The 15,116-nt window shown below is 45.6% G+C and overlaps 1 protein-coding gene across 1 annotated transcript in view; it reads left to right on the top strand.

The window, feature by feature from the left end:
- The first annotated feature begins 600 nt into the window (after positions 1 to 600).
- LOC126281353 (uncharacterized) overlaps positions 601 to 15,116 on the top strand; it is a 258,227-nt gene continuing 243,711 nt past the window's right edge. The window contains exon 1 of the mRNA XM_049980261.1: positions 601 to 685. The gene's annotated coding sequence lies outside the window, so the exon portion shown is untranslated. The remainder of the gene's footprint in view (positions 686 to 15,116) is intronic.

Genomic DNA, 15,116 nt, shown 5'->3' with positions numbered 1-15,116 from the left:
TCTTGATGCGAATACATAATGTGAAATGTTTGCTGTCTGTTCAGCGTAGCAGACAGTGCGAATACTTTCCATACTTATTATGCAGAAACATAATGTGAAATGTTTATTGTCTGTTCAGTGTAAAAGACGGTGCGAATACTTTCCATACTTATTATGTAGAAATGTTCGTGGCTAGTATGCACGGGTCTACGAACAACGAACAATGTTGCCAACATGACTTACTAAATCCGCGTAGAAAAAGTTACCGATAGTAGCGGGGCGGGGGGAGGGGGGGGTTAGCTTTGGCAGTTCTGTTAAAGGGGTGCATAATTACCTCGGTACGGTTCCGCGCCAACTTTAGTAAGAATGAGATCGTTGCTGAAATACGAGCCAACACTTGAGCTAATGAACTTGAGATGTACGAAATGGTGTTACTACTCGTAGTAATTTTACTTCTTCGTTTCGGGCATGAATGTCTGAAACTCATAGAGCTGACCGTTTGATAAGCGAATAGAGAACATTTAGCGCTCTCATTTTGCAACCACCGTCGTTTCGTCGCTGCTAAATTTATCGTGTTTTGGATTGGTCGGAGTCGCAGCGGTGTAGTGGGAGCGTGGGCAGTGGCGCGCCGCGCGGCAGCCAGTGGGAACTAGTCTGCAGCCAGCACGCAGCGAGCCCGGCTCAGCTCTGCCGCCCGCGCCCCAAGGTAAAGCAGCAGCACAAACACCAAGCATGCTCAATCACGCATGTCTGCCCTGCCGTAGACGCGAAGTGCCGACTGTCAACTGTTCGCTCAGCACACGTGTAACTCGCCAGTGGGATTCGAGCCAAAACAATAAAAGGAGGCTGCGCGGAGAGGCAAATGCAAGCGTGCTACGGAACAGAGAAATATCATCTGATCTACCTACATCCATACTCTGCAGCTGTGAAAAGCATGACAGAGGATACTTCCCATTGTAGCAAATATTAGGGTGTCTTCCCATTCTGTTCGGTACGGGATGCAGGAAATAAAAAGCCGCTTGTGTAGAAAAATGTTCTCGAACCGTCGCTACTGATGCTATTACGCCTTTTCTTGCATTACATTGCTTGATTCATATGCCATAGATTCTACTTAGACAAGTATATGTAATATGGAAAGCCGTCTTGTTTCGTGATCGGTTCTATGTATCGAAACTAGGATTTCGGCAAATGGGAGTACACTAAGCGGCATGTACTTTGGTATGTGATGAAGTGTCTTTTCTTGTATTGCTCGAGATATTGAAGCAAATATGGTTTTTTAAACAGAGTGATATACTATTTTTAACGGCGTCCGAAAGCGCTTGAAAAGACGAACACAAAGATATAATTGTTAAAGTTGAGGTTGAGCACCAGGAGATGCACCAAAATTGGAAAGCAATGTGACCAAAGCAGAGCTAACAAAACTATGGTTCGGTAGTTTTGGTACGCTACATAAATGACGTATGACTTAGTAAATTGTAGGATTACCGGTAGTATTGGTAGCACTGGTAGGTTAGAAACAAATGAATGTGTAAGAGAGGAACTGATAAATGACTTCTCTTTGTCCTTTTTTGAGTTTTGCGCATAATTAGAACCGCATTTCATTTAGTGTAGGTCCATTGTGTACTTTATATCCTTACAAAACATAAATTGCATTTTATAAGTAATAAAAATTAGTTGATCGCTTTAACTTCAGCTCTTTTACATAACCAAAGCAATTACTTTTGACGCAAGTACAGTCTGCATACGCCAGCACAAAAAATATGTATAATTATTCTTGTTGTTCATCTTGACGAAAGAAAGGGTTTCCTGTCATTATTGGTAAATTCGAAATTTATTTATAAATAACAGAAACATGTTTTATATAAGTTCGACGAAATATTGATGTGATGTTTGATATAATTTTGTTTTACGTTTTTTATGTTACCTTTTTGTTGAGGGAATTGCGTTTTCTAACGCTTTATGATAAATCGGCATTGTTTTCTTTATTTTTACTAGATCCCCTGTTTCGCGTTACAAATCAATAAATTTCGAATAAAATTTGATTTAAACATTGGCAGTTTCAAACTTGCTATTACAGGAGGATAGCTATGCGGAACAAAAGCGTTCCGTAGTTTAGTTACCCCGCCCTCCACATATCTTCACTCAGTTTCTGGGCTGTTCACCGCTTCAGGTTTTTAAGGCAATCTACACTCCTGGAAATTGAAATAAGAACACCGTGAATTCATTGTCCCAGGAAGGGGAAACTTTATTGACACATTCCTGGGGTCAGATACATCACATGATCACAATGACAGAACCACAGGCACATAGACACAGGCAACACAGCATGCACAATGTCTGCACTAGTACAGTGTATATCCACCTTTCGCAGCAATGCAGGCTGCTATTCTCCCATGGAGACGATCGTAGAGATGCTGGATGTAGTCCTGTGGAACGGCTTGCCATTCCATTTCCACCTGGCGCCTCAGTTGGACCAGCGTTCGTGCTGGACGTGCAGACCGCGTGAGACGAGGCTTCATCCAGTCCCAAACATGCTCAATGGGGGACAGATCCGGAGATTTTGCTCGCCAGGGTAGTTGACTTACACCTTCTAGAGCACGTTGGGTGGCACGGGATACATGCGGACATGCATTGTCCTGTTGGAACAGCAAGTTCCCTTGCCGGTCTAGGAATGGTAGAACGATGGGTTCGATGACGGTTTGGATGTACCGTGCACTATTCAGTGTCCCCTCGACGATCACCAGAGGTGTACAGCCAGTGTAGGAGATCGCTCCCCACACCATGATGCCGGGTGTTGGCCCTGTGTGCCTCGGTCGTATGCAGTCCTGATTGTGGCGCTCACCTGCACGGCGCCAAACACGCATACGACCATCATTGGCACCATGGCAGAAGCGACTCTCATCGCTGAAGACGACACGTCTCCATTCGTCCCTCCATTCACGCCTATCGCGACACCACTGGAGGCGGGGTTCACGATGTTGGGGCGTGAGCGGAAGACGGCCTAACGGTGTGTGGGACCGTAGCCCAGCTTCATGGAGACGGTTGCGAATTGTCCTCGCCGATACCCCAGGAGCAACAGTGTCCCTAATTTGCTGGGAAGTGGCGGTGCGGTCCCCTACGGCACTGCGTAAGATTCTACGGTCTTGGCGTGCATCCGTGCGTCGCTGCGGTCCGGTCCCAGGTCGACGGGTACGTGCACCTTCCGCCGACCACTGGCGACAACATCGATGTACTGTGGAGACCTCACGCCCCACGTGTTGAGCAATTCGTCGGTACGTCCACCCGGCCTCCCGCATGCCCACTATACGCCCTCGCTCAAAGTCCGTCAACTGCACATACGGTTCACGTCCACGCTGTCGTGGCATGCTACCAGTGTTAAAGACTGCGATGGAGCTCCGTATGCCACGGCAAACTGGCTGACACTGACGGTGGTGGTGCACAAATGCTGCGCATCTAGCGCCATTCGACGGCCAACACCGCGGTTCCTGGTGTGTTCGCTGTGCCGTGCGTGTGATCATTGCTTGTACAGCCCTCTCGCAGTGTCCGGAGCAAGTATGGTGGGTCTGACACACCGGTGTCAATGTGTTCTTTTTTCCATTTCCAGGAGTGTAATAAGACGCTGACAGCATACGTAAAGAAAGCGATCGTTATGAGGTAATGCCCGATAGGTATGCAACACACACATACCTAACTTACAGTAACGGAGGTGCGACTTTTAACTGACTAAAGCTACAAGGAAAGCTACCGCAATCTACGCTTGCTTATGATAGTCTACGGTAGCCTAAGGTAGTTTTACTACTCGATGCTAGAGTCAGCTATTGAAACGTAAACACCACCAAGCATAGCTCTCACGCGAGACTCCGTTGACACATGTTGCAAGACAGGCCTACGCTACTAAGATAAAGCCTCATTTCCTATCGACATAGATACAGGGTCACCATTATTGATTCCCACGCCCGGGTTCCCGGGTTCGATTCCCGGCGGGGTCAGGGATTTTCTCTGCCTCGTGATGGCTGGGTGTTGTGTGATGTCCTTAGGTTAGTTAGGTAAGTTAGGTTTAAGTAGTTCTAAGTTCTAGGGGACTGATGACCATAGATGTCAGGTCCCATAGTGCTCAGAGCCATTTTTGAACCATTATTGAACTATATGAACAAAAACGTAAACTAGTTACAAACTAGGGCGTGCACACCATTTATTCAACATGTAAACACCACTACAGATATTCGGATTTAGGTTATGACATGTTCGACATGCCTGCCATCATTGGTGATGATGTAGCGCAGACGAATCGCAAAATTTGTCGGAACATCGATGCTGTCGATGACCTCCCGAATAGCCGCTTTCAGCTCAGCTGTGGTTTTGGGGTTATTGCAGTACACCTTATCTTTAATAGAGCTACACAAAAAGGAGTCGCATGTGTTCCGATTCGGAGAATATGGCGGCCAATCGAGGTCCACGCCAGCGACCGCTGGGTATCCCGGAGCCAGAATGCGGTCCCCGAAGTGCTCCTCCAGGACATCAAGCACTCTCCTGCTTCCGGAAGGTCGAGCTCCGTCTTGCATGCATCACATCTTTTCGAAACCAGGGTCACTTTGGATAATGGGAATGAAATCACCTTCCAAAGACCACGTACCGTTCGGTAGTCACCGTGCCATCAAGAAATATGGCACCGATTATTCCATGACTGGACATTGCACACAGTTGCACACCTGTTGAGGATGAAGAGAGTTCTTGATCGCGAAATGCGGATTCTCAGTCCTCTAAATGCTCCAATTTTGCAGATTGACGAACCCATCCAAATGAAAGTGGGCTTCGTCGCTAAACCAAACCGTACATCGCATACTAATTCCCATCATATCCCGCGGCCAACCGTGCAGTTTGAACGTCCTAACGCAAACCGTTCAGAAGTTAGAATGATTTTATTTCATATAGTTCAATAATTGTCACCCTGTATATGATGATTTTTTTTATTTAGGACTATGACATATTCTAGTTTCTGGTGCATGACATGGAGCTTAGGAAAACTGTTACAAATGTGTGTACGTTTCCAGGTTTTTTGTGGAAAGAATTACAGTTTCGTCATGCAGTTTCCTATTTAAACCATCTCTGTTGCTGCACAGTTGTCAACACCGATACAGAAACGTCATTCATGCTTCATAACCACAAACAACTTTACTCCAAGGAAAAAGGAAACTACTGTATTAACTTCCTTAGATTTGAAAAAAAAAAAGTTCCCTGACCTATCTTCGCCTGGAGAGTTCTGAATGCTTCTTAAAGTAAACCACCTGCCGCCAGACAAATGTGTCTATAAGTAGTAGTCGACATTGTAATTAGACAGAATTCACTTTAAATATACTAAAAAGTTTATTCTGCATGACTGACGACATGTTATACACAATATATACTTTTCTTAACTACAGTATGTGCTCAAATTGTTTACCATCGTCTGCGAGGCACATTTGCAATCGACGTTCGAGAAATAGGTGAACTGATGAAAGTATTTTGGATGATATGCTGTTGCATGAGGTGGCGTCTGGCGTAGTTGGGGCTTCATAATAGACTACATCTTTCAGGGCACACCGCAGAAAAAATTAAAAGGAGTCAAATCGAGAGACCTGGCCAGCCACTATAATGCAGCATTCCGTCCTATCCAACGTACAAGAAACATTTCATTCAGTTGTTGCGTTTATACACGGGAGGAGTGAGCCTAACAGCCGTCATGCTGGAACCACATACACTGTCGCCTGTCCGATGGCACCTCTTCTAGAAGAACAAATAGAATATAAGTAAGAAAGTGAGGATACTTATTTCAATTTAATATCAGTGGGATGAAAGAAGGTCCCACAACGAAATTTCCTACGATGCTGCAACGTAGCTTTACGCTTCACGTTCGTAACAGAGATTTGAATGTGTAAAAAATTGGACTGTGTCAAAATGTATGTAAAAACGGATTCACCGTTAATTTTCCGCCCCCCAGCAGTGCATATCACGTGAATGTGCAAAACAGTGGTTCGTAAACGTTGCTTTGTCGGTGAAGAACACAAGCTGGAAGAACGTAGTGTTGTCTTCCAAGCGATGTAAGACAAACTAACAAAATTATATATTTATTTATTTAACATGATCTAATTAGGACCATCAGACCCTCTGTTACGTCGGACCAGGGATTCTCAAATACAGTAACTTTTTTACACCAAAATTAGCTAAGAAATAACAATTTTAATATGACAACTAGTATTAAAATGATTAAGTGTGTGAAACGACGGTATGAGAAAATATACCGACTATCAACTAATAAAGTTATTACCGGCAATACTTGTACTAATGCAACTGCTGCCACTAATAGTGATAATAATAATAATAATAACAATAATAATAATTATAGTGGCAGATACAATAAATATTTAGAGGTGTTCGTAGTAGATGCTTTCTGATATAGCGAGTTCTGGGGAAAGGAAATTTAAGGAGACTGCACCGGCTAAGAATACTGGGAAGTATGGAAGATAGATTGAAACAGGGACGTACAGGGGTTATGGGTGCGTACAGGTACAATGGTAATCATTATTGTTACTTTATTAGACGTGCCATTAACTGTCTTCTTAAGCTGGGAACGTTATTCACTTCTCTAATATAATGCGGGAGGTTTTTCCAGAGTCGGATCCATGCTTTTGAGAACTTCGAGAGCCGTTTTGATTAGTGGGGCGCTCAACTGCGCGTTCGTCAGCACCCGTACGAAGTCCAAATTTTTACACAGTCCAATTTTTTACACAAACAAAACACTGACACGAATGACGACGATGATGATGGTGAAATAATAACACAAACACCCAGTCCTCGGGGAGAGAAAAATCCCCAACCCGCCAGGGCTTCGAGAGTGGCTGAAAGATGGAGTACTAGAGAAAGGATTTTGCTGTGGTGGTAACGGGTGTTTCTCCTACGTTGTTCAGACATGTGCATTAACGTCGAGGAGGGATATGAGGGACAGTGTTCGTGGATAAGACAGCAGAGAAGACAGTGGGTATGGAAATCTCTGCGCTTGTCTGGATGCACCAGGATATCTACGCATATGATGGTGAAATACGATCAAAGAGTCGAACATCTCAGATATAACGAACATAAGTATTCATAACCAGTTCCAGGTGCCGTGAGCTTTCCTGACGAAGGCCTTGCAGGATAACATCACCGTAATCATTAATTGTAAGTATAAGTGTCTGTACGGATTTCTTTTCCAGGTGAAGAGGGAAGATCTTTTTATATTTTATAGGGCGTTTGAGAGATACTGATGCCTTTTCCACATTGCAGTTACGTGCTCAATCCAATTTGGATTTTTATCTGTTTTTACACCTAAACTCTTTGTTAAAGGAGAGAAGTTGATATTTGTCCCATTTAGGATTAAAGATGATGTGGATTGCCGATAGTTCATGTTAATGAGCCTAGAATAACCAATTAGTACCGTTTGGGTTTGGTATGGGTTGAGCCTTAACTTGATAATGCACGCAGGTCGGTGTTGAGATTCTCTATAGCTGTCTTCAGGTTTATCGGTTTTTCATTCAGATACAACTAAAGGTCATCAGCGCACATACGGCATTTACAGTAGGACAAAACAGATGACACATCACAATGAAAAGAATTCAGGATCTAATACCGAACCCTGGTGGTTACTGAAGCTACTTGTCTCCATTGTGACTTTACAGCGCAGGACATGAATCGATGGCTAGACGTCATGTATGAGCGAAACCATTGCACTGCACTTGGCAAGAAATTTAGGCTACTAAGTTTGGCAAGTAAAATGTCATAGCCGACAGTGTCAAAGACTTTATTGAAGTCTAAGAAGCACGTGATAGTTACCTCTTGTGCATCCATAACAAGCTTCTGGTCGTCTGTTACCTTTATTAAGGCAGATGTTGTGCTTTGATATTTACAGAAGCCTGATTAGTATAGATCTAGTAGTTTGTTTGAAATTAGTTTTTTTAGCTTGTCGCGGACTGTATATTCTAAGGCATTGGACAGTACAGCAGTATACAAGTAGGTCGCTAATCAGATGATGCTGTGTCAGCGTCCTTTTTAGGTAATGGCTTAACTAGTTTCTGGTTCAAGGCCTCAGGAAAAACACTTGTTCAAATGGTTCAGAGCACTATGCGACTTAACATCTGTGGTTATCAGTCGCCTAGAACTTAGTTAAACTTAACTAACCTAAGGACATCACACACATCCATGCCCGAGGCAGGATTCGAACCTGCGACCGTAGCAGTCGCGCGGTTCCGGACTGAGCGCCTAGAACCGCGAGACCACCGCGGCCGGCAAAACACTTGTGCTTGAGGAGTGGTTGAAGATATCAGTTATCGTGGGCAGTAGTGGGTCAATAATAAGCTTCATCATTTGGACTGTGATGCCATCGTGTGCAGTAGATGCTCATCTGATATGCGTGATGGTTCTTTTGACGGTGTGGCAAGTAACATTCTCCGGATGGAATTTTTCGTGGCTACAGTTGTTTACCCGGTGAAGTAATTAATGAATTTCTGTTTCATTGGTGGTTCAGTTGTGGTTGTAGGCAGTGGGAAGTACCGATTCAGTTCAACGGATAAGACAATGGAATCAGCTGCAGCTTTTACTTTGTCTGTATCAAGACCACGCAGGATTTTCCACAGGACAGCTGGTTTATTTCCGTTGTATGGGCGTACCTGCATTGCATTCCTCACAGCTTCACTGATTCTGTTACGCTTCTGCTAGCAGATCATAGGATTTTCACGCGCGGGATATAGTTCGTATACCCGATGGGCAGCGTGTCTGAGATTAATGAGCTGTTTTAGTTCTTCAGTTAGCTGAGCTGCAGTTTTCCTTCTCACTTTTCCAATATTCAGGTGGGCGTACTCGTAATATAACTGTGTAAGTTTGTCAGCAAACTAGATTTTCGTTTATGCTCGGGAATGGAGTAAAAGACGTCCTCGGCACTATTTCTTGTGCCTTACTTGCAAGATGAGATAAATTAATGTGTTTGAAGTCTCGGTATGTAGGCAGTTGCGGTTTCATTTCTGTGACATTCTAGCGACTACGACATGAAAATTATGCCACGGGCAGACATACCAGTTGCAGATATTTGAGAGGCACAAATTACGCTGTTTGAGGATTTCGTTGCAAGTATAACCACGAGAGTGTGACTATTGCTCGTATGGTGGGTAGGACCAAGCTGAAGTAGCGACACCTTTGAAGAAGTAAGCATCCGATTAAATTTCACACTGGACTGACTATTGTCTAGCTATAATTACATGCTCCTATGTCGGATGTTTGTAGGGGACACATGCGGGCACTTCCTGTTAAGGGATCTTATCTCTCTGAACATATATTCCAGTTTTTTACCTTCATTATTGTTGGATGAGTGTAGCACAGTAGGTGAAAAATGAAATGTACGCCCCTACTCCATCCCCTCGACTAATACATCGGTCGTCTCTTAAAAACACGTAGCAGTCTAGGTTTACTGAACTTGTGGGAATACTTGCCTGGAGCCAGGTCTCCAGCAGAAGTATTACATGGATATCTATGTCTTGAAATATATTGCAGAACGCCGGCCGCGGTGGTCTTGCGGTTCTAGGCGCTGCAGTCCGGAACCGCGGGACTGCTACGGTCGCAGGTTCGAATCCTGCCTCGGGCATGGATGTGTGTGATCTCCTTAGGTTAGTTAGGTTTAAGTAGTTCTAAGTTCTAGGGGACTGATGACCTAAGATGTTAAGTCCCATAGTGCTCAGAGCCATTTTTTTTATTACAGAACTCACTGAGAGAAGCTCTTCAATCTTCAGTTTACAATCGCGTGGGAAGGAAGGGTTTTAAGGAACTGCACCAAGTACTCTCCAGGAGAGGTCGACCATTAAGGGCGCCACAGGAGTAGCCGTTAGACGCAAATGTCATTCCTCGGATCCTAGGTTTCTGGGACTCGATCATGCAAGCTGTAGAACAGGGCCAACCACAGTGTGCCAAATTGCACGCGGGACGGGTGTGTGGGCATCGTGCTGGTCGAAAAAATGGTTCAAATGGCTCTAAGCACAATGGGATTTATCATCTGAAGTCATCAGGCCCCTAGAATTAAAACTACCTAAACCTAACTAACATAAGGACATTACAAACATCCATACCCGAGGCAGGATTCGAACCTGCGTCCGCAGCAGCAGAGCGGTTCCGGACTGAAGCATCTAGAACCGCTCAGCCACAGCGGCCGACTCTTTGATCGATCCTTCCTGGAAGAACTCGGTACAGTGTAACATTTCATTTAATACTGCGGCGTGGCATTTTTCGGTCGACACAGTCTTCAGTTCGGCAGAATCGCGGTGTCAGTGCTGCTCGGCCTCCTCTATTTGTTCATGGTATGAAGGACCAGTCCAGGGCCTGCGGCTGTTTGCGCAAAAAGAGGTAGTCTATCGATCTAGTGTCACAAGCCTTTAAAAATGAATCGGAATGACAATTGAGGGATGAGAATTCTCAATGTATATTCTGTAGTAGTACTGCAAATTTCCTATGAAATTATATTAAAGTATCCTGCAGCATTAATTCAGATTCAGCTGACAATGCGAGAGCAAAAAATTACAACGATTCATTGTTCTGTTCATCAAGAAGCACTGTGTGCTAAATTTGCAGGCTTGCAGCATTTAAAGAAATTGGTGATATGACTAGTAAAATTCTTTATGTCACACACATTACTTCAATGTCACTTGCGATGGTTTTCAATGGAACTGAAAGGAGAGTATGGAGACTTCATACACACACCAAAACAAGTTTTGCATGACCCCGGTTCCCAGAATTCCTGAAGATAGACGTTGACTGTGGATATTGTATCACACACACAGTCCCTTTTACTGTTGAGAGATGTCACTAAATCCGCCCAATATGTAAACAACCATGCATGAGCAGCGCCTATTAGACGGAGGGGGTCCGACAGCCGATCAGTTCCAGTTATTCCACCAGGAAACAGGTGCTCGGCTCGTGTGGTCTGTAGTTCAACCATGCCTGGACGGTCAATACCGCGGCTCGATCGCGTCCGCATTGTTACTTTGTGCCAGGAAGGGCTCTCAACAAGGGAAGTGTCCAGGCTTCTCGGAGTGAAACAAAGCGATGTTGTTCGGACATGGAGGAGGTACAGAGAGACAGGAACTGTCGATGCCATGCCTCGTTGAGGCCGCCCAAAGGCTACTACTGCAGTGGATGACCGCTACCTACGGAGTATGGCTCGGAGGAACCCTGAAAGCAACGGCATCATGTTGAGTAATGCTTTTCGTGCAGCCATAGGACGTCGTGTTACAACTCATGAGCAATAGGCTCCACGAGCGCAACTTCTCTCCCGACGTCCATGGCGAGGTGCATCTTTGCAACCACGACACCTTGCAGCACGGGACAGATGGGCCCAACAACATGCCGAATGGACCGGTCAGGATTGGCATCACGTTCTCTTCACCAATGAGTGTCGCATATGCCTTCAACCAGACAATCGTCAGAGACGTGTTTGGAGGCAACCCGGTCAGGCTGAACGTCTTAGACACACTGCCAAACGAGTGCAGCGAGGTGGAGGTTCCCTGCTGTTTTGGGGTGGCATTATGTGAGGCCGACGTCGCCGCTGGTGGTCATGGAATGCGACTTAACGGCTGTACGATACGGGAATGCCATCCTCCGACCGATAGTGCAAGCATATCGGCTGCATAGTGGCAAGGCATTCGTCTTCATGGACAATTCGCGACCCCATCGACCACATCTTGTGAATGACTTTATGTAGGATAGCGACATCGCTCTACTAGAGTGGCCAGCATATTCTCCAGACACGAACTCTATCGAACATGTCTGAGATAGATTGAAGAGGGCTGTTTATGGACGACGTGATCCACCAACCAATCTGAGGGATGTACGCCGGATCGGTATTAGGGGAGTGGGACAATCTGGACCAACAGTGCCTTGATGAACTTGTGGATAGTATACCACGACGATTACAGGCACGTATCAGTGGAAGAGGACGTGCTGCTGGGTATCAGAAGTACCGTTGTATGCAGCAATCTGGACCACCAGCTCTGAAAGTCTCGCTGTATGGTGGTACAACATGCAATGTGTGGTTTTCATGAGCAATAAAAATGGCGGAAATGATGTTTGTGTTGATATCTATTCCAATTTTCTGTAAAGTAGCCGGAATACTCGGAACCTAGGTGAGGAAAAGCTTTTTTGATGTGTGTATATTACTGCGAAATTGGTTAAGTCAAGGAGTATGCCTAGAAAGATTTTTCGATTTAAAACTCGCTATTGTTGAATTCATGAAAGAAAAAGAAGTATAGGAACGAAAATTAGAACATCCAGAACAGGTGACGTACCTCGCATTTTAAATGGACTTGACTGCACAATGACGACATTAACACATTGTGAGGTACGGAACAACGTATTTCTGCTTTGATGGGGACGTATTTAAAAAGAAAGGGGCCTTATAGAAGGAATAAATTCTGAAAACACAGTCCAGTTCACTAAGCTCAGTGCCGTTATAGAAAACGCGAGGTTTGAAGAATTCATTGTGGCTTTGAAAGAATTCGAGTAGTTTCCGTTTCACTTGAAAGTGACCCTGTGGCATGTGCAGATGTAACTGATTAACATGTAAGGTAATTCCCATTTCAGTGACAAATCCTTTTACGTTAAAACTCTCCAGGACGTCTAAATTGAGTTCCTCAGGTAGAGTTTCCAACCGTCCATAACGAGGTTGTTAAAGTGCTACAGTATTTCGATCGACATATATGTGTGAAAGATCTTTCTTGATTATGAAACTAAATAAGTAATTATTATATGCCAATACGAGTGAAACTGTAGGAATCTGTCTGTATGTCGACAGTTTGTACCAGATAACAATTATCTCTTCAGCGCGCCAAAAATAATTAAATAATGCTGAAAATTGTTTTGTTTGTGATCTATGTTGTTGAGAAATGTGAAATATAAAACGAAGTCGTATGCAATGCGACTGTACTGTCATTTAAATTCGGCGCATTCGCAGTTTCCCCCTCTTTCCCCTCCTCACACCCAGACAGCGTGGTGTGGCGGCGGGGGAAGTACGCAGTGATGACGTGTCCTATGGCGCCTGTGCCAGGGTGTGGAACACGAACCGAATTCTTGGCTGTCCCTGCTGTAGATGGAAACTGGTTAATGGATAATCTCATCGACCATGACGCTGTAGTTCTGTTTAATAAGGCAAGGAACGTATTTATCTCAACAGCATGGATGCATTGTCGGTTACATAAGCCTTGATTACTCTGGTATGCTAGTCGTTGTTGCAGTAAGAGAATTCGTTGCGAAACCTCACTCGACGGCAAAAATTCGATTAATAGGAAGTGACATCAGTTCTCTCCTTGGAACTGACACTGGCAGAAAGAATTTACACTCCTGGAAATGGAAAAAAGAACACATTGACACCGGTGTGTCAGACCCACCATACTTGCTCCGGACACTGCGAGAGGGCTGTACAAGCAATGATCACACGCACGGCACAGCGGACACACCAGGAACCGCGGTGTTGGCCGTCGAATGGCGCTAGCTGCGCAGCATTTGTGCACCGCCGCCGTCACTGTCAGCCAGTTTGCCGTGGCATACGTAGCTCCATCGCAGTCTTTAACACTGGTAGCATGCCGCGACAGCGTGGACGTGAACCGTATGTGCAGTTGACGGACTTTGAGCGAGGGCGTGTAGTGGGCATACGGGAGGCCGGGTGGACGTACCGCCGAATTTGCTCAACACGTGGGGCGTGAGGTCTCCACAGTACATCGATGTTGTCGCCAGTGGTCGGCGGAAGGTGCACGTGCCCGTCGACCTGGGACCGGACCGCAGCGACGCACGGATGCACGCCAAGACCGTAGGATCCTACGCAGTGCCGTAGGGCACCACAGCGCCACTTCCCAGCAAATTAGGGACACTGTTGCTCCTGGGGTATCGGCGAGGACCATTCGCAACCGTCTCCATGGAGCTGGGCTACGGTCCCGCACACCGTTAGGCCGTCTTCCGCTCACGCCCCAACATTGTGCAGCCCGCCTCCAGTGGTGTCGCGACAGGCGTGAATGGAGGGACGAATGGAGACGAGTCGTCTTCAGCGATGAGAGTCGCTTCTGCCTTGGTGCCAATGATGGTCGTATGCGTGTTTGACGCCGTGCAGGTGAGCGCCACAATCAGGACTGCATACGACTGAGGCACACAGGGCCAACACCCGGCATCATGGTGTGGGGAGCGATCTCCTACACTGGCTGTACACCTCAGGTGATCGTCGAGGGGACACTGAATAGTGCATGGTACATCCAAACCGTCATCGAACCCATCGCTCTACCATTCCTAGACCGGCAAGGGAAGTTGCTGTTCCAACAGGACAATGCACGTCCTCATGTACCCCGTGCCACCCAACGTGCTCTAGAAGTTGTAAGTCAACTACCCTGGCCAGCAAGATCTCCGGATCTGTCCCCCATTGAACATGTTTGGGACTAAATGAAGCGTCGTCTCACGCGGTCTGCACGTCCAGCACGAACGCTGGTCCAACTGAGGCACCAGGTGGAAATGGCATGTCAAGCCGTTCCACAGGACTACATCCAGCATCTCTACGATCGTCTCCATGGGAGAATAGCAGCCTGCAATGCTGCGAAAGGTGGATATACACTGTACTAGTGCCGACATTGTGCATGCTCTGTTGCCTGTGTCTATGTGCCTGTGGTTCTGTCAGTGTGATCATGTGATGTATCTGACCCCAGGAATGTGTCAATAAAGTTTCCCCTTCCTGGGACAATGAGTTCACGGTGTTCTTATTTCAATTTCCAGGAGTGTATAATGAAACATTGTGTACATTTCGCAACCATAAAAGCGGAAATCTAAGAAAATTTCTCATGTGGGAACATGGGATGATTGTAAACAACCGACACCATGGTTAGCAGACAGTTAACATAATTGTGAATAAGAAGACACCACTGTGGATATTCTACAAAAGGAGCTAATAAGATTTAGTTTCTGTGGGTGTGAATTTTATTTCCCCGTAATAAAGAAGCAGTTTGAGTGCTCGTGTAGAGTCTCCACACATGACCCCTATGATCATTATCGCTGGAACTCAGTCTGCGCTTTTAAATAAAAATTTCTTATTACTGGGCATACTTTATCCGTGG

This window comes from Schistocerca gregaria, chromosome 7 (genome assembly GCF_023897955.1).
Source record: "Schistocerca gregaria isolate iqSchGreg1 chromosome 7, iqSchGreg1.2, whole genome shotgun sequence".
Classification (NCBI taxonomy): Eukaryota; Metazoa; Arthropoda; class Insecta; order Orthoptera; family Acrididae; genus Schistocerca; species Schistocerca gregaria.
This window is presented reverse-complemented; position numbering and strand designations above follow the sequence as displayed.